Source organism: Cavia porcellus, unplaced genomic scaffold, assembly GCF_034190915.1.
Source record: "Cavia porcellus strain 051 isolate PalLab524CR breed Dunkin Hartley unplaced genomic scaffold, mCavPor4.1 scaffold_17, whole genome shotgun sequence".
NCBI lineage: Eukaryota > Metazoa > Chordata > Mammalia > Rodentia > Caviidae > Cavia > Cavia porcellus.
Genome location: NW_026947500.1, coordinates 63853914 through 63875372, shown reverse-complemented (window position 1 = coordinate 63875372; position 21459 = coordinate 63853914). Strand labels below are relative to the sequence as shown.

At 36.4% G+C, this 21459-nt stretch overlaps 1 pseudogene; it reads left to right on the top strand.

Moving 5' to 3' along the window:
- Positions 1-20026, top strand: part of LOC100733685 (vomeronasal type-2 receptor 116-like) — a 28401-nt pseudogene extending 8375 nt beyond the window's left edge.
- The last annotated feature ends 1433 nt before the right edge of the window (positions 20027-21459 follow it).

Here is a 21459-nt window from a genome sequence, read left to right as displayed (position 1 = left end):
TCAGAAGATCATCAATACTTACTTTGAGAACCTGTATGCTAATATGATAAAAATACAGAATATATGGATAGATCCCTAGATACACAAGAATTACCAAAAATGAATCAAATGAGATAAGTACATTAAATAACTAAATATCAGTCAAAGAAATTTAAAATTCAGTTAGAACCTTAACAACAATAAAATCTCAGGTTCTTATAGATTCACTTTTGACATCTAAAAAATTTAGAGAAGATATAATACAAGTACTACTCAAACTCTTGAGTGTATTGATAGGAAAACAAGACTCCCAAATTCAGGCTTAGAAGCAAGTGTTATACTGATACTAAAGCCAGAGAAGAACCCAACTAAAAAGGGGAGCTTTGTGCCACTCTTTTAATGAATATAGATGCAAACATTCTCAATAAGATGCTGGCAGAAAGAATGCAGCAAATCATTAAGATTATTCACCATGATCAAGTAGGTTTGACCCTAGGGATGCAGGAATGTTTCAGTATTCACAGATCAAGAAATGCAATTCACCATATCAACTGAGTCAAGGACAAAAATTGAATGAGCATTTCAATAGATTATCCATCTACAATAAACATGCTACAGAAAATTAGAACAGAATGTTTTTACCTCAATCTGGTAAAGGTCATGTATGACAAATCGCTACCATACTGTTCTCAAGAATCTTAAAGTGGAAGAAATCCAACATATATCAACTGATGGCAGGATACATAAAGAGTGTCATATACTCACACTGGAATAACATTTAGCCATGAAAATGAATGAAACTGAAATATTTATCACAACATGGATGACTCTGGAAAACATGCTAGACAAAACAAGTAAGACATAAGCCTGCATATTTTATGATTCCCTTTATGCATGATACCCAATATAGACAGAGACATAGAAATTGGACCAAGTGGTTGCCAGTAGACTAACTATTGTAAGGAGGTAAGGATAGAAATGAGAATCAGCTGGTGAATGGGATTGGAATTTCTTTTAGGGTGATGCAGTATCCTAGAATTGGATGGTGTGGATGATTCCATAACACTGTAAATATACTACACCTACTAAATTATTGTATAAAATGACATTTAAGTACCACAATTTTACCTCAGTAAAAACACAAGAATTACAGGCCACCTGAAGCATTAAGAAAATGCAGGATAGTGCTGAGCATACCAAGAAAGACCAGGTTCCTGCAGTTCTCCAGCATCACCTCCCTGTACAGTGTTCACTATGCCAGGTCCTGAAATTCCCATACGTCTTGCTTGAAGTTGATAGTGACATCTTGGAAGGTCACCAGGTCCTGAACCATTGGAAACATCATTGCTCTGACCAAAGTACCTCTGTATGGACAGGAAGGGGTGCTGACTGATAGATACAGGAAAGGAGACACAGGGGTAGGATAGGAAGAGGGCTTAGTGCTATACTCCTTGGCCTTGGGGCTCAGATTCCCTGCTCACCTCCAGTCTACCTGGCTGGCTTTGAATGTCCAGTGTGATGCTATACAGGGACTCTCTCCCTGCTCTCACTGGGAGCTCCTGGAATCTAATCCCTTAAGATTGCGGAGTTAAGCACAGCCCAGGGACAATGCAAAGATAGCATAAATATTCAGTAGATGAATGATGAATTGGACAGAGGAGCCTCAAATTCACCTGCAACCTGAGTGTCAGGAACTCACTGAAGTATCTTTCCTTTCCAATGTGTGATTTCTGAGCAGAGGCGGGGTCCAGGGAGGACTGAGTGTGGGAGCAAGAAATGAGTAACAATAATCCAGGTTGCCCCATGTTCTGGCAGCCTGGAGGCTTCTCCACCCATCTGACTGTACAGAGACCAATGAGTACACACATAGCCCATGCACACACCAAACACACTTACAGAGCACACATCCTCCTCATTCTGACACCCACAGATTCCATAAGGAACCAGGGTTCCTCTCATCCCAGCCAGAAAGCCAAGGTTCTGGATGACTATGCTCAGTTCACATATAAAGAAACTGAGGTTCTGAGTGTATCACATTTTTTATCAGGTTTACAGAAGTATTAATGCATCATTTCCCACACAGGTGACATGACAAAACCCAAATCTCAGCCCAAATTGCAAGAGCCACCCTTCAGACCTAATAATTTGTGTTCCTAGGATCTACTCTTGCTATGCCTTGCTTGACATCCTTAGTGGTGCCTCAATATGGAAAGGGTCTCTTGAGATGGACTTCCGGTTCTTCAGAGTGCTATCAAGTTGTCCATGCTGTCCTCCAACTTGCAATCCTCTTGCCTTGAATTCTGAGACTGAGTGTGACCCTAGATGCCCAGCCAGGATTCAGACTTGTGATCCTCCTGCTTCTGCCTCCCCAGATCTACAACTACAGGTGTACATCACCACTACCAGCATATTATTATTATTATTATTAATCACTGAGTTAAAGTGTAACAACCCCAGCCTGTTTGCCTTGATTTCCAGATGACCATCTGTCCACTCATTTTGGTGAAGATGGATTTTATGGTGCCATCAGACTCTGCAACTTTATCATTTAGAAACTCAACGCTGAATGCTAGACAATCCTTACAGGTAATTTAGGACTCCAGACTCAGGCCAGAGGACCCTCTCACTGACTCTGAAACCAGCTTGCAGGCTCTTTGGTTGCTCCACCATAAGATGTGCATTTCTGCTTCAGGGCTGAGCATAGATTCTAAAAGGGTGAGATGTTCCAAAAGGCTTGGGGAGTTTAAGAAGAGCCCCTCGCTGGGTAGCGAGGGAGAAAGGGCCAAGGCCCAGGCCCAGCAATGGATTTGTGGGAAGTGGTTGACTTAGTACGGAAGCTAGAGTTCAGAGGATTGGCTGGTGAGACTGAAGCAGTAGGCAAGACTACCCTAGATTTATCAGAGGGATGGAAACAAACCTCAAACTTCACATCTGTCCCTGCCCTCCTTCACACAGCCTGTTGGAACAAGACAGAGGCTTTCAGAGGCTGTGTATATGTGTTTATTTTTAATCTTTTTAATTGCTTTCAGAAATGAATCATCTGGACATCTCACCAACATTTTTCCTGGAGCTAGTAGGTAAGCATCCAATTACGTTGTATGTTGAAATTGGTTTGCAGGAGGTGCGCTGGGCTATACATAAGTATCTAGAAAAATTTCAGCTGTATAAAGTCAGTAAAATAACCTCATTCATATTTCTGGTTTTCAGTCTTTGCACTCAGGCATATATTTCCATTTTATCCTGTATCTTTCCAGGTGAAATGTGTGTGTGTGTGTGTGTGTGTGTGTGTGTGTGAATGTTAGTCATTCATTTAGTAAATGACTGTTCAACCCCTCCATAATCACTGTTTTAGGTGTTCTGAAGATGAACTGAATGAAACAAAGTTCCCTGTCCTTGCGTAACTTGCATTTCATTTGGGAGGATGAGTAAATGTGCACAGGAAATTCCTGACACTCCAGGCACTGGTGAGCACAGTGAGGAAAAGGGTAAAGGGTCTGTGAAGAGGCACATGTGACCTTCCCATTGGCTGCCTGCTCCCCACCTGTTTCTCATACTCAGAGTCTCCTCTCCCTGGTCAGGCTATCCCTTGTTACACAGACCACCAGCCACAGCCTGTCCTCCTTAAGTACACAGAATCTGCTCTGATTTTGGGCACTCTGAATGGCTGCTCTGAGGCTGTAGTGTCCGTGAGGTTGGGAGCTTGGAAGTCTCAGAAGCTGCATGTGTGTTTCACTCCTTTTCACCTGCACAGCTCCTGTCTGGAATCTTTGGGCTGTGCAACTTCAGGTGTATGGATGTGCTGGAAACAGGTACGTGAAAGGGGCTGCTAATTGCATCTGTACTGACTTTTAGATTCTTTGAAGGGAAAACTGGTGTCTTTTTCAGTTCTTCCTAACCTTGAAAGTGGCTTAGCCTCTAAACGACTCTGTATTTCATTTGTTTATTGGTAGATAACTTATATACTTAGTTCTTTTTATTTTCCTCCACAACCCCTTTTTTGTCATTTGAGACAAAAGTTTCACTCTAGCCCAGGCTGGCCTGCAACTCACTGTGTAGCCTGGTTCTCCTCATACTCTTGATCCTGCTGCCTCAGCTCCTGAATATCAGGATTACACACATCTACCATCAAGCTTGGCATATTCATTTCCTCTTTACATTTATTGACAAGATTTTTAAATGAAATTATGAATTCTGTAAGAATTATACAGAAGAAAGCTGGATACAAAGAACTCTCATTAATCTATGAGTCAGATTTGTCTAATGCTCATGTTTTTACCTTTTATTTTACGTTCTTACTTTCTGACATGTGGACCATTAATTGGTTTTGCCTCTTGAGAGTAACATGTGAATATTATGTCCATCTACCAGAGCTCCCACCAAAAAATCCTTGTCTATGCGTTTCATAGTAAAAGTTCATTTTTTTTCAGTAATTACCAGAGTAGGGAAATCTATCACTTTCCTATGCTATTATCTAACACAAAATCCACATTCCCATTTCATTGATTTTCACAATGATGTCTTCTATAACTATGTTTTTCATGTTCCAGGTTCCAGTCCAGGATCATGTCTTGGATTGATAATCATATCCCTTTAGTAGGGATCCATAATATATGTAGTCTTTTTTTTTCGTGATTTGAACATTTTTGAGGCAGGAAGCTAAGTATTTGGTTGAATTTTGCTGAGTGTCTCTGAAGATTGGTTTTTTTTTTTTTTTCTGGCAAGATACAAATTCACAATGACAAGGTAGGATAAGATACTAGATGATTTAACACTTTAAAAGCAAGATTTAAAGTTAGATTTAAGAGATAGAAGACTTAAAGTGGTTTGTTGACACACACCAAACTGAGATATAAAAGATTAAAGAAAGAATAAACTTAGGCTATGGCATCAACACAGGCGGATCTGCCTCAGACTCTCCCTCTGCCTTTAGATGTAGAGTTTGCAAAAATACTGGTTGTAATCTCTAAGAAAGTAACAAATCTTCAAAGTTTATCTCCAAATGTATTCAAGTTATTACCACATTAAAACTTAGACGTCTTGTGGCGTCCAATCACTTGCCCTTGCCTAACCTGTGTTTTCTGACCAATCCCAATGCAATGCCCTGCTCTTCAGTGATACCCCTAACTAATTATTGTGTTATATGTTTCTTCCAGAAACAACATATGATACAGATAACAGGAAGTGGAAAGTTCTCTGTGAGTCTCCAAATTGTGTGGATTTAATTGTGTGGATTTAGGCCTAAGCGAAGTGAGTAGATGAATCTGAATAAAGTTATAAGAGCTTCAGCTATTCTTTGGGGTCTCTAAAATTGAAGCCCCCTGTGTTTTCTCAAAGAAATCAGATATCTTGCTGTTGCTAGCCCCACATTGGATAGTCAGTGCCTTCTAGATGCTCCTGACACTGTCATATTCTATGATGTGCAGATCATGCAATGGACATACATCACATCACCAGCTGCCAACAATCAATGTAAAGGAACTTGAGAAATCAGTGCACTGGAGCAAGACATAAATATAAATCGAAGTTCACAGTTAACATATCTTTGTGGGTTTTTTTTTTTTTTTGTAATTCCAGTTATCTGCAAACCCAAGGATTTTTCTTTTTCACTTTGAACCATTTACAGAGTGTCTATGCATAGTCTAGGTATTTCCATTTGACCAGAGAGACTGTCTATGAGGGTACTGGAAAACTTCAATCCAAAATTCATGACCTACATGCCGGGGGAAATTTGTAGAGATCCAAAAGTGTTCCAATCTCAGCTGAAAATGTTGCTGTGTTTCATGCAATCATGGCAGAAAATTTGCTGTGTGTGTGGCATTTATAGTTAGGGAGGTACCTATCTGTTCTACACAACCAAAGCAGAGTGCTCCACAGGGTGAAGTGGTCACTGGCAATGGCACTGTAGATGTGGAAACCCAAGGTCACATTGGGTAGCAGGTAAAAATCCTTGTTGATCTCCTCAATGGAAAAGTAGAAAGCCAGAACATACTGATAGTTCTTCCAAAACCAGCTGTTTGATTAGAAATTGTGTCAATTCCAAAACTTTAAACCAGAAAATGGTAGAATATAGTACATTTCCTTATTGTGCAAACAGAGTGATTTGATACCCAAAAGACAAATATATTAGGAATTTATAAGGTTATTGACAGCAGCTATGGTATGGGTTAAGCATAAATAAACTGCACAATGTGAAAGAAACAAGGATAATATGAGAAACCGTATAGGTTCATTTATAGGACATATTCTGAGCAGAAAAATATGTAGCATCACATAGTACATGGTGCCTTCCAGGAATGGAATGAGGAATGAGGATAAGTTATAGATAAATATTTGAAAATATGTCAGCTTCCTGTGAGTTTAACATGAAATATCATCAGTTTTGTCAGAGATCATATATTTTGGCCCGCTAATTTATGTCACTTACACTGATAAAGGAAATGTGCATAGGTTATTTAAAACTATTTGACATTTTGGTATCACAATTACAGGATATTACCTACATCAAAAATGTCCAGCATTGGTTTATTGAGTGTTGACATACTTAGTTAAAGTGGAACTTAATAGGCCTGGAAAATATAAGAGAAATGCTCATTAATGACAGGAAATTATGACTGAGATGTATTCCTCCTGACTACAACACCATATACACAATGAAATTGAGAGTCTGCTCGTATTAGGACTTGCACATGTATCGGAATATGTATTTTTACTGTTCTATATCCACGCTAAATCTGATTGATTTTTTGCAATAAATGAGTGGCTGAAAACTTCTCTGGGTAGATAACAGAAAGTAGAGAGCAAAATTGGGCTTCCATTTCTGCGAAATAGGGTAGTAGCCTTTATTCTTTACTGCTACTGGCTTCATAAGCTCATGGACACACAGGTTCCCTGCAGGTTACCTGGGATTCAGATAATCTCTTTTCTGTCATCAATTCCTATCTACCTAATTGTGACACATGAGAAGAATAAGTAGGAATCTTCGAACTATATATTTCACATGGATTAAGTAATGGCCAGAAAATGGTCCATTTTATGCTTTTGGAAAAGGTAGTGAAAGATATAAAAAGGAGAGAAATTGAAAATTAAGACCGAGGAAAACCATGACAGATAGGAAGTTGTCCTTAGAGAGGCATAAAAACTAAAGTTTACCTCATAAGTTGGCAGTGCAGTGTTATTTATATTTAATGCATGTTTTCTGTTAAAATGACAGGGGTTAATGATGTCAGTAGAAACTGCTAAGGATAGAGACAGCCATGGAATCAAACTGCATATAGCCCAATGCCCTTAGGATATGAACATACTGATATATGGAGTGCTCTAAAAGTACACTCAAATGTTTCATCAGTAAATCATTTTCAGAGAGCACACTAACATACTGTTAAACCCTTATTTAAATCAATTTAGCAACTAAGTTATTACAGCTTCATACCATAAAGTTAATTAAGCCTCCAATTAAAGAATCTTGCTTTTCTTTCTGTAAAAGTTAACAAGGAGTTTCCTGGAGTAGGTCAATAAAACTCTCTGAATATTTTTTCTTCCAATAAACTTGGCTGTGGATATCATCTGTGGTTGAATTCATCCTTAGACATATTTTAAGAATGTCCTTGTCCAAAGTGGACAACTAGATTTAACCCCTGGAATTTAATATTAGTATCAGACCAGGGTTCCATTTCTCAGACGCCTATGGCTGTCACTCCATGAGAAGTCTCAGAAGCAAGCCCAGAGACAGCAGTGATTTCATTTATTTGAAGGATTCCCTCCTTGATAACAGGCATGCATGTGTTGGATTGGGAATAAAACACGAGGAATTCTGTCATGTTACAGAGGAATAACAGTGAAATGTGATGGAAGGATCAAGAAATAAGAGAATCTCAGAAATCATCAGTATTCCTTCTTGCCATGTCTTTATATTTTTAAAGTCAATTCTCAAGATGTATCAACACCAGCATCACAAGTATGCAAGCATATCCAATCACATAGAGTCATAATCATATTTAATACATACACATACACAGCCTGTAACTTACCTACTGGCTTTCATGTGAGTTTTTGGTGCGAATAGAAAGGATATGTATACATCTGAATCCTGCTTGATGTAGTAGATGGAGAAAAACCTACCAAGCACTAAGTCTCCATTTCTGGCAACACTTGGATGCAGGTATACTAAACACTGTGAAACTTCCCTCCATGATACGTGTAACGGCTTTAGGAGCAGAAAGGGGAAATTGAGGAAGAACGTATTCAACCCCGTGCAAATGGGAAAAAAGTTTGTTTGGTTGGTTGTTTGTTTTTTGCAACCTGGAGTGAGGAAATGGAGCTGGATCCTGTCTGTGAACTCTGCAGTGAGAATCAATCTCTGTGTAAGATACAGAGAATTCATTAGAACACAAGCACAATTGACTTGCTAGACAGAAGTAGAGCTAAAGGCCTAATGATGTATAAGTAATGTAGACATAGAAGCCACATGTTACCATTGGTGACATTATGATTTGAGCATTGCTGGCTCCCTCTGTTCAGTGCTTCATGTGACCTCACTTAGGATCTCTGGGGATCTAGAGCTCTGAACCCGCCATACCAACCTTGGTGAAATAACACTTTGGAAATACATTTATGGCTAATTTCTCGTTATTATCTCATCATCGTCCAGGAAGTATTTGCACACTGCATCCTGAGACAGCGACCTGGGGAATTTTGAGTCTGCAAGATAACAGCCTGTTAGAGCATGTTCTGAGAAATGTGGCATACTTTGATAGATGGTTTTCAAATCAAGAAATCATCTACAGGCTAAATCCCACATGATATTTCAAGAAAGTGTACAACTGAAAATCAGTTCTGATGACCAGTTGTGCAGTCTCCAGAATCCACCTTACATGGTTTGGTCCTACCCGTAGTGCACTTCAGGAACAAATGGACCACAGGATTTACAACACAATAAACTGCATGACACAGGAAACCAGCTGCCCTGCCACATCACTGAATTTAAGTGGTTGTCTCTGAGCCTGATATTTTGTACTCTGCCCACATTGAATTCTCACATTTTTATATTGTTCATTGAGCCATAAGTAAAAAGTTTATTCAACCCAGCACATACTTCCTACTTTCTTTTTTGTTGTTGTTGTTGTTCATTTTGGTGCCAGGAATCGAATTCACAACCTTGCGCTTGCCAGCCTGGTGCTAGTCCAGTGAGCTACATTCCTGGCTGCTTTATTATTTTTGTGCTTCATCCTCTTCATAGAAACTTTTCTGATAGTTTCTTGTCTGCTTATTCATAGCTTGCTATTAACTAGAAATTGAATGTATTCATGTAATTCAAATGGATATTTTGTCACTTGTGTGTGCTTTGGAATTGTTATGTCAAACCATACACCTCATATATAAGATTTGTTGAAAAGAAATAAAATGCAACATTTTGTTTTACTGTATATGGAGAATGATGTTCAATACAACTGTTAAAAATTATTCCTCCTGTCTGGATGAAGTTTAGTGTTCTTTTTCCAAATCTTCCCAAATACTCCTATTTCCCAGTTTATTCCTTCTTTCTGTGAGATTGCTTTTTAAACCTTGGCATGAGAGAGATCTACCTCCATGCCTCACTCATTTCATACAACATAAACTGTAGTTTTATCCATGTTATTTAAAATGGCAAATCATTCTCTTCTAAAGGAAGTATACTGTTTTATTGTCAATATATGCACTTTATTTTTGCACTTACATCTGTGTGGATGCCCAGCTTCATTTCATATCAAGATATGCCCACTTGAATGATCTTGATAAGGAAATGGCAGTGCAAATACATCCAGAGCAGTCATTTATATTCTTGGTGTATACACTCAGTAGTGGGATTGATCAATTAAGTGATAGTTCTATTTTTGATTTTTAAGACAGGCCTCTCAACTGTTTAATTTGTGCTAATTTACATTAATTGATATTAACATTAAAAAGAAAAACCATTTTATTTGAAAGACACCTATAGAATAGAACACAATGTGCTTAAATCAAATAAGTCAGTCTTGGCGTGCTACCAGTGGCATTTTCCCTCTCATTCTGTAAGCCTAAGATAAAAGGAGTAAAAGTGAAAACAAACAGCAAGGAAAGGGAAGAATAAAACTAAATGGCAGACTTCTTGGTGGAACAGGGAATATAGAAGAGAAGGAAATGGAAGAGTTTCAAAGTGGCATTTGAGGGAGGGAGAAAAAAAGGTATGAGGAAGAAAATAACCCCATTATGGTGTATATGTGTAGCTATAGACTATCACAAACTTTCTTTTTCTCTAATAAATCCTTGAAATGTACTAAAAGTTACTTGATATAAAGTTACAAGGGGTTTTGCACAACACATATTAGTACCAATCTCTTTTGTCAGTGTTAAGAAATTTTGGCCTCCAAATTTTGTTATATTCAAGATCCAAAGGCACTGACATGATTTCATTTCATCTTCCCACACTTGGGCTATCGCACAAATTGCTCACATTTATATAACAGTCATGTTTGCATGCTGTGTGTGTTGTACATTATTAGAGTATGGCATCCCCTTGATTACAAATCCCAGAAGTACAAGGATCTCAGTAGTGACTCACAGTGCCTTTGCAGTGTTTCTATGTGGGCATGGGTCTTTTTCAGTTTTTGGTTAATTCATTGGTTTTCTCAATAGTTATTCCCAGTGTTGAGCCAAATTATCACCTCATTGCATTCTGTTTTCTAGAACATAAATTTATGTTCAATCAAGTATAATGGCCTAGTAAATATCATTTCATGAATGCAAGGTCTTTAAACTGTTACTACATGGAAATGTGCCCTGAAGTTATGAGGGAGGTAGATATATCAAGCAAGAAAATAGCAAAAGATGTTTCTTGTGACATAATAAAATGATTGTGGACAGTAGTATAAATGAACAAATACTTTCAAAAACAATAGAAAGATAATTATTGTAATCCTGAATTTGATAATGAGGTAATATGAATAAGGCAGGGGATTAGAAAAGAAGTCATTTCCTAATAAAAGTCAAATATCCCTATTATTAATCTGGAAATATGTGCATCCTATTTCAGCTGTTCACAATGTGCAAAATCATAACCAGTGCTTCTCTCTTCCTCTTGGATTCCTCAATCAGTGTGTTGTCAAAACTGTGGTTCAAGATTCAGAAAATTTTCTCAGAAAGGAAGACCTGTCTGCTGCTTTACCTGTTTTCTGATCAGAGACGCTTTTCCAATCAGACAGATAGAAAATGTAGAACAACACCATGATAACTTCTTCCTCTACCAACTTGTCAGTGATGGAAATCTGAGCATATTGCCAATGGGATCAGAGTAAAGCACTGTTTGCTACTCATGTACTGATTCAGTCTTTCAATATACCCATTTTATAGTCACAGTCACCAAGTACATACTCTTGTCTGGCCATGCTGATTCTATTATGCTCAACTGAATCACTGATTTCCACATTTATCTGTATTTGCTATCCAAAGCTGAGTGAGATGGGGTCAATCTGAAATCAGCAATTCTATCACAGATGAGTGAATGCCTTTGAAGTTTTAAGCCTGAAATAATTGCTATATTTTTTCAGTTTGCACAAACTCACAAAATCCATGCTTTCATATTTAAATTATTTATGTTTCATCTTTTGATTGTGTCTCTTTTATCTCTAGCATAGATGTAAGATTTGTTATTTATTGTTAGTGTAATTATTTACTAGAATTATCCTCAAATATAATGGTTCATCAAGTTAAATCTTTTATGTACTTTTAGTGTGTGTTCACAAACCTCTTTCATTCCTCTATTTCCGATGTTTCAACGTATGTAAATCAATAAATGTAATCCACTATATCAATATAGCCAAAAGTAAGAATCACATGATCATTTCTATAGATACAAAAGAACTTTTGATAAGGTCCAACACTCATTCATGATAAGAACCTTAGAGAAAATTGGAATAGGTGGTCTTTACCTCAATATGATAAAGGCCATCTATGACAAACCAACAGCTAGCATCATATTAAATGGCCAAAAATTGAAGGCCTTTACCTAAAATCAAGCACAAGACAAGGATGTCCCTTATCACCACTCCTATTCAACATAGTATTGGGAATACTAACCAGAGTAATTAGGTAAGAGAGACAAATAAAAGGGGTAAAGATAGGAAAAGGGGAAGTTAAATTATCACTATTTGCAGATGACATGATCCTCTACATAGAAGACCCCCAAAACTCCATTGACAGACTCCTAGATAAATAAATTCAGCAATGTAGCTGCATATAAAATCAATACTCAAAAATCAATAGCGTTGCTACACACTAACAACAAAATCACTGAGAAAGAAATAAAAAGCCACATCCTTCACACTAGCATCCATATAAGTGAAATACTTAGGAATTAATCTCACAAAATAAGTAAAGATCTATATAGGGAAAATTATAATACACTGCAAAAAGAAATTGAAGAGGATCTCAGAAAATGGTAAGACATCTCTTGTCCATGGATAGGAAGAATAAAAACATTAATATAATAAAATTTTCACTTGATACATTACATATTGTCACCTTACCAATAGTTGTTAAAATTACAAAATCAAACCATAAAAAAATGGCTAGACAAACATTGATCATGCAAACGCTTATGTTCAATGATCTAACAGAAAGTTAGTAATATGATCATCCATATTACACACTATACATACCAGTATGTCTTTTAGAGCACTTTCCTTCCCTTTCACTTTTACAATATCTGTTATACATTTTGGATCCCATTACATAATCAGTTTTTCTTATTTTTGCCATTTGTATATCTTCATCTGAGAACTGTGTGTTTATCTCAAATGCCCATTTTTGGAGAAGGTCTTTGAATTTTCAGTCTTGATGTTTTTCAATTCTTTATATGTTCTGGATATAAGTCCATTGAAGGAATGTTGGCTAAAATTCTTTACCCATTCTGTGAGTTTTCTTTCAAGATTGTTATTGACTTCTTTGAAGTTCAAAAACATTTTAGTAATATGAGATCCCAGTTGTTGATTCTTTGAAGTATTTCTCATATGATTTGCATTTTATTCATGAATTGTCTGTCTACCCTATGTCTCCAAGATATTTACTTTCCTTGTTCTCCAGTGGATTTAGTATATCTGTTTTAACATTTAGGTTTTTGATCCATTTGAACTTTAATTTAGTGTATGGTGATAGGCATGGGTCTATTTTCAGTCTTCAGCATTTGGAAAGCCAATTTTTTGAACACCATTTATTAAAAAGGCTATCTTTTTTTCCAGTGAACATGTTTAGCTCTTTTGTAAAATATAAGGCATTTGAGTGTCTTTGTAGTAATGTTTTTACCTTGCAATCTGTTTTGTTTATGCTCAGGTCTACTTCTTTGCCAGTACCATTGTGATTTTATTACTGTGGTTTTGTAGTATAATTTCAAGTCAGTAATTGAGATGCCCCCTGTCTTGCCTTTGTTGTCCTGAAACACCTTTACTATTATAGGTTTCTTCCATTTCCAGATGAATTTTTGGAATACTTGGTCTAGATCAGTAAAGTATGTTAACTGTATTTCAGCTGGGATTGCATTGAATCTGTGTAACAGTTTTGGGAGCATGGCCATTTTCACAATGTTGGTTCTTTCTAACCAGGAGCAAGGAATATCCTTCCATTCTCTATACTCTTCAATTTCCCTTTTTAGAGTAGTATAATTTTCGGTATGTAAGTATTTTATATTCTTAGTTAGGTTAATTCCTAGATGTTTCATGTTTCAAATGCTATTGTGAAAAGCGTTATTTCCATAATTATTCTCTCAATGAGTTGTTTGTCTGTGTAAAGAAATGCTATTGATTGTTGACTTTTTACCAGCTACACAGCTGAATTTGTTTATTACCTCCAGTAGTCTTTTAATGGAGTTTTTGTGTTCTTTTATGTAGAGTATCATGTCATCTGAAAATAATGATAATTTAACTTCCTGTATTATTTTTCTTCCTTTTATTTCTCTCTCTTGTTTGATTGTGGTGACTAACATTTCCAGAACTACATTGAATAAGGGTGGTGATAGCAGACATCCTTGTCTTTTTCCTGATTTTAGAGTGAAGGCTTTCAGTTTTTGTCCATTTAGTATAATGCTGGCTGTGATTTGTCAAACATGGCCTTTATGAAATTGAGGTACATAACGTTTATTTCAAATTTCTGTAGGGCTTTTATCATGAACATGTTTTGGACTTCATTGCAAGCTTTTTCTGTGTCTATTGAGGTGGTCCTGTGATTTTTATTTTTGGCTCTGTTGCTGTGGTATATTGCATTTAGTGATCTGTGTATGTTGAACCATCCCTGTGTTCCTGGAATAAATCCCACCTCGTCATTCTGTATAATCTTCTTGATGATTGCTGCATTCTATTTGCTAATATTCTATTGAGAATCTGCATCAATGTTCATTAGTGGGATTCATCTATAGTTCTTTTGGTTGTATCTTTCTCTGGTTTTGAAAGCAGAGTGTTACTTGCCTCCAAGAAAGTTTTAGGGAGGACTGCTTATCTTTAAATTTCATTATAGAGTTTTAGAAGTATTAGCATTAAATCTTCTCTAAATTTCATAGATAATCAGGCCATGAATCCATCAGGACCTGGGCTTTTCTTTGTTGATAATTTTTAAATAAATTTTCTATTTGATTAGCTAATATTGGGTGGCTCAAAATTGTTATATCTTCTTGACTGAGCTTTGGAAATTAATATGTTCCTAGAAATCTGTCCATTTCATCTGTGTTTTCCACCCTATGGCAGTACAGATTTTCAAAGTATGTGTTCATGATGTTTTCAGTTTCCATGGTACCTGTAGTAATATCCTTCTTTTCAGTCCTTGTTATGTGGGTTTGTGTTTTATCTGTATTTTTCTTGATATTGTTGGCCAGGAGTTTAAAAAATTTTTATTCTCTCCAAAAACCAGCTGTTTGATTCATTGATTCTTTGTATTGTTTTTTAGTTTCAATTGAATTAATTTCTCCTCTAATCTTTACAATTTCCTCTCTTCTATGAGCTTTGAGTTTAACTTGCTTTTTCTTTACTAGAAGTTTGAGATGTAGCATTATGTCATTTATTTGTATTCATTCCATTTTCTTTATGTGACTTTTAATTGCTATATATTTTCCTCTTTGGACTGATTTCATCACATCCCATAGATTATGGTATATTGTATCTGCATAGACTTGTCTAACACACTAACTCTCTGGAATAATACTTATCAACTACCACATCTAACTACATTGACTTACTTCTCAAGTCTCATTAAAAGCATTCTTTTCTCAAGACATGACTTTTGCTCTACCCCACAGTTTCTAAGTACCCTCTTCATCATGAAAGTTAACATGAAGTAAGATTTAATCCAACTCTTTACAACCTCTGAAACTACAGCAAGATTACAGTCAAGACAAGTTCAGGCATCCTTCATTTTCCAGTGCCTCACACTGTTCTTCACACAAAGCAGTTGCAGAGAGATTAAGTTTGATTGGAGATAGGAGTATGTTGCCAATATACAACATGCTCACAACACACCACAATTAGTAGAATTCGTATTATTGTATCCTCATTCTCTTTGAATGCATAGGTGAGTGGGGAGACAGACTATGGCATGAATTACAGTTTGCCACAGACCTGCAAGGATGAGATATGCACACAGAATATTGGATTTTATAAAGCATAATATTTCATTCAGGAGAGTTTGACAGGCATTGTTTCAGGTGAGATATCACTAGCATTACATCAGAATACAAAGAGGAGGCATAAATGCTTTAGGATTACTAGAAATGGTCAAAATGGCATAGTCCACACTCATGGATTATTAAAATATTCTGAAGGAAAACACCATGTTATTAAAACACAGATAAAATGAGGATGACGATTGAAAAATAATCTATAAAACTGATAGGAATGTAATGTTAAAATGTGTTGCATAACGTAAGTACAACATGGAAAAATTTTCCTTTCTTACATATTATGATATGGTGGAATCATGTTTCTACTGGTTATTTTCTAATTCAAATGGTGCAAGTCTTGGCTTCAAAACATGTTCAATATGATTTCAAGTGTTCTCTGATACATCAACTGATTATATTATGATCATATAGTGATATTGAAAATCTACTCTTCATAAAGTATAACAACACTGTACTTTTCAAAAATGCTATATGTGCATATTTAGAGATCCGTGTTCCCACTAATATCAGTTTATTACTGCTTCCTTTATATGTAATTTTCAATCATATGTCGTATGTACAATAAATCAAAGCAAAAATAAAAGGTCACGTGCAACTGAAAATCCTACAAGTTGAAACTAAAAGTCTACTGAGAAAAATATATTTGATATGATATATGCTCTTTTAAAAAAATTATTCAAAGAGAAAAAAACAAAACAGAAAAAGGGTACAACTAATACAAAATTTCAAAAAAATAAACAGTAAGATATTACTAGTTAATAGATTACATATTAGTCATCTTAGAAATAGTTATTCAAGTTACAAAATTAAAGCATGCAAAGTGGACATTCAAACAGTGATACTTCAAAGAGTTCTGTTCAATAATCCAACAAAAACTAAGTAATATGGTTATCTATCTTACACATTAAATATACATGCAGTTATTTCCATTAGAGCACTTTCTTTTCCTTTCTTTATTACAATAACAATTTCACCTTTTAGGTTTTATTACTCCCACAGTTATTACTATTTTTGAAGAGAATAAAACCAAATTTGACAAAACAAAACAGAGTCAGTCAAAACAAAAGATTGGACATAGTACATGATGTAAAAACAGAATACAAGGTATTAAACAATGGTTACCATAATGCCTCTTGCTATCTTAAATAGAATTGCCTATATCATCAGGTATAATAAAATTGAACAAAACTAATGAAACTGAAATATTGGAGACATTACAGCAACTCAAAAGAAGATAATAGTCAAACCAGAATGAGCATCATTCTGAAGCTTATTGCCAGCTATTTCTTCTCTAAATATCCTCTTGACATCCTTTATGTTGTCCCCTTCTTTCTCATTTATCCCTGTCTATTTTATGTTTTTTTATTTGCATCATCTTGCAGCTGTTGAATTGTTATTACCTTATTTCTTGTTATTTTTAACACATCTTTCTTTTCCTAGTCACTAGCTACAATCCTGTCCTTGAGATCTGAAATTTTATCTTCACTTTCATTGAGAAGGGTTTTACAGCTTTCAATGGAATTTTTGATTTTCTGTGTATCTCTTTGCATCTGCTTTATGTATTCTGCTTGTTTCTTATATTGTTCATCCAAGGATTTTACCTTTTTGTTTAGTTTTTCCAATTCTTTAACTGTGTCTTCTTTAGATATGTTTAGCATTTCTTTCTATGCTTTTGTCATTTCTTCTTTTACCTCGGAGATTATTTCTAGTTTGAATTCCTTTAAATCTTCCCTGGGTTGCTTCTTCATTTCAGTTGCTGTTATGTCCGACATTTCAGGCTTATGGCATATATTTTATTCTATGTACATAGCTCCTAAGCTTTCTTGGGATGGGCTGGAGATTTGAGATTGTAATTTGGTGTTTCATTTTGTCATTTTCCTATATTTCTGTGTTTTAAGTGTTATTTCTAGTCTTTCCCAGGGTCTGTTGGAAATCCTTTTCTATGCCTTCAGCTCCTGGAACTCTGGCTTCCCAATTCCCTGGATGAGGAGAGAGTCACTGGGGTGGGGCAGGCCAGCTCAAGACGTGCTCAGCTGATCAAGTACACCAGGAAGCTGCAAAGTTCTCTTTCTGGGGCCAAGCGAGGATCCCAGACTAGCTGGGGTCAAGGAATGATTTGGGAACCCTCACCCCAGGCTGCCCATCCTCTGGAATGCCTGGTGCTATCAGGCTGGCTCTGAACTCCAGAGTCCACCAAGCCTGGCAGGGAGCTATGAGACCTGTGTAGGCCAGTTCAAGACATGCCAAGCTGATCCAGTGCACCTAGACATGCTTTCATGCTGATATGTATTTACATAAAAAATCTGAAGTTCTGCATTTGAAATATTTATCACACACCAAAAAAGCAGAGATAGTGGGGCACAAAAAAATGAAAGATGGGATACTGAAAAGAATATTTAAGAAATTAAGACAGGGAAAAACTAAACAGTATTAAATGTGATTGTGATAACATAAAGTGATAAAGAACAGTATAGCTGATCAAGAAGAAAGACAATAATGGAAATCTAGCATAATATCATGGCAGAAATACGTTCAGTAGTATGTTATATGCAAACATTGTTGTGTGAAACTTAGAGTAATTTTACAACAGTCTATGAGTTTAAATTGATAAACCCACAGGAAATCTTAGCAAAGCAGTCATGAAAAAAATGTTTAAAATCCCCAGAGCAGTAATATCTTTATAGTACTATGTCTATTAACAGGGAGGAGTATATAGTATATTTCACAGCAAATTTTTGTTGATTAGTATTTGTAGTGCAGCATAAACATTTAAAAACATGTTAATACTGACCTCATTCTTTCAGAGAAAGTTAAAAGGAAAAAATCAATGCATTTTAATACAGGAACAAAATTTTGATACTCATGGTTCAAAATGCACTTATAAGAAACAAAATTCACAATCCCACTCCTGTTCAAACTGAATTCTCATGGTCTATTCTAAATTGAGGTATATGTTTCAGGAGTGGTATACCATAAGAAAACAGATTGTAAAATGTAATTAAATGTACTAGCTCCTGGGAAAATTAAAATGATACTACTAAATGGAGACAATATAATAAAATTGGACATAAATGTGATTCACAGAAAAACAACATGTAATTCTTACCAGATGATTGGATTTCTTGGTTTCAGAATGCAAGACACTTTAAAAAAAGTGAAAACCTGTTTTCACACTTCAGTCACTAGGCACTCACACATAAAATTTGAAAAACTGTTTTTTTCAACATTTAAAAATCATTAAAGATGTAGTAATATAGCCTGTATTTTTCTAAAGATACCAAAATCAAATCGCTTAACATAGGAGTTATAGAGCTATGTTGTACGTAGTTATACCTTTGCAATTAAAATTAAAGAAATGTTGGCTTACCAAGTTCAGGGACATTCTTCAGGTGATGGCTATGAATAACAAAGGTGTGTTTAACATGGATATGATAATTTGCATTTCTACTAGATATGGATTGTTGTGTGAAGTGTCCACATCATCAGTATGCCAGCACTCAGAGAAATCACTGCCTTCAAAAAGCTGTGACCTTTCTGGATTATGAAGACCCCTTGGGCAAGACACTAGCTGGCACAGCCCTGAGTCTCACTGTTCTTACAGTTGTTGTCCTTGGGCTCTTTGTGAAGCACCAAGATACTCCCCTTGTCAAGGCCAATAACCGGGCTCTCAGCTACACCCTGCTCATCTCCCTCATCTGCTGCTTCATCTGTGCTTTACTCTTCATTGGCCGTCCCTCCACAGGCACCTGCATCCTCCAACAGACCACATTTGCAGTGGTCTTCACTGTGGCTATTTCCACAGTCTTGGCCCAAACCATTACTGTTGTGCTGGCCTTTAAGTTTACTGCTCCATGCAGAAAGTTGAGGCAGATGCTGGTATCAGGGGCACCAAACTATATCATCCCCATTTGCTGCCTGATCCAACTCATTCTCTGTGGCATCTGGATGGGGACAAACCCACCCTACCTTGACACAGATGCGTATTCTGAACATGGCCACATCATCATCATGTGCAACAAGGGCTCCCTCACTGCCTTCTACTGTGTACTGGGATACCTGGGCTTCTTGGCACTGCTCACTTTCACCGTGGCTTTCTTAGTTAGGAACCTGCCTGACACATTCAATGAAGCCAAGTTCCTGACATTCAGCATGTTGGTGTTCTTCAGTGTGTGGGCCACATTTCTCCCTGTGTACCACAGCAGCAAGGGGAAAGTCATGGTGGCCATGGAGGTTTTCTCCATCTTGGCTTCCAGTGCAGGGCTGCTCGGCTGCATCTTTGCCCCCAAGTGTTACATTATTTTGTTAAAGCCAGAGAGAAATTGTCTTCTTGAGTTCAAATGTAAAACAGATGCTAGAAGAAAAAATCATTCTTAAATTCAAAGTATATTCTTTTACTAAAGTGTATCTAGTGTCTGAAGCAGTTCTGCAATATGTTTCTGTCTAATATTTGATGCAGTTTGAGATTTATTATAATATATAAAGAAGCATTACTTTTTTCTTTAGTAGTCTTGTGTCAGGAACTGTTATATTTTTCAAATGAAATTTTTTCTACACTTTGTTCCATTGCTTCTACAACCAATCTTATTATTTGTGCTCAATTTTAATTATGGTCCTTTCTTGCTTTCCAAAGCAGAATTTTTCAAAACCGTTACCAGTTTTAGTTCTTTTACTCATAGATCCATATTCCTAAATCCCCTAAAGCATTTAAGAATTTCTCATATTAGTCTTTTACATTCCTGAAACTGTCTGTTATCTGTTATAAGAAATATCCTTTAATTTATGATGTCAAGATGTTAAATTTATTTGTTAACTTACAGTTGAAATTGTTAGTGTCTAGTAGTTCTTCACGCAATGCATAGAGCTATAAATTTTTCCATGTACTCTTGTTCAATAATCCTTTGCTAATGTGAATCCCATACAGACACACACACATTTTGTTTTCACTTTATACATACTTTGTATATAAATCAGTGGGGAAAGGACACCATGATGTCTGGCTGTGCTTATGTGGCAGTAGAAGATGGGATTTGATAGCCAGGGAGGACATTGCAGTAAACTATCACAGTACATTGGGGTGCGAGGAGGAGCAAAATGAGAAAGAGGTGAGACTAGTCTGCTGCTGGCTGAATATCTCAACCCTTCCAACCAGAGGAGAAGTGTGTGAGTTTTCCCTACTGTCACCAATTCATGGAAGCTGTGTACCACTCTAAGTGACTAAAATATTATTCCCATTGAGCCTTAGCCAGTCCTTCAGGCATAACATAAACTCTGATTTACCACGATAGCTGAAATATACCTTTGCCCAGTTAAGATCAACTCTGAGCCATACATTTCTTAGGACAGTCTATTTTCTTTTCCTATGATGTTTTCTTAGAAAAAAATTGCATATTTATGCCCCCAGCAAGAGAAATGTAGTTATCTATACCACATATCATAAGAAAATTGCTTTTTAGAGAAGACAATGTCTGCAAAAGTCATGACAAACAGCAAGCATCATGGGCATTTCAGGAAAAGAAAGTCAGGCTAAGCCAGGTGGCCAGCCAGGCTTTTTCCCAGTCCCCATCATTCAGGGTACCAGGACTGGGACCAGAGACAGGAAAGAAATGGAAGAATTTGAGGCAAAGAATTCAAACTGCAGGTACTCACAGATAACACTGGTGAAAAGCACAAAGCCTGGAAGTATTTTTAGCTATTAGAACAACTATTCAAATAGCCACTCCCAGAAGAATGGGCAAACACTTAAACCATTCTACACAGCAAAATTAAACTTAGCCTTTTGTGCATAATAATAAAGTCAAATGACAGCT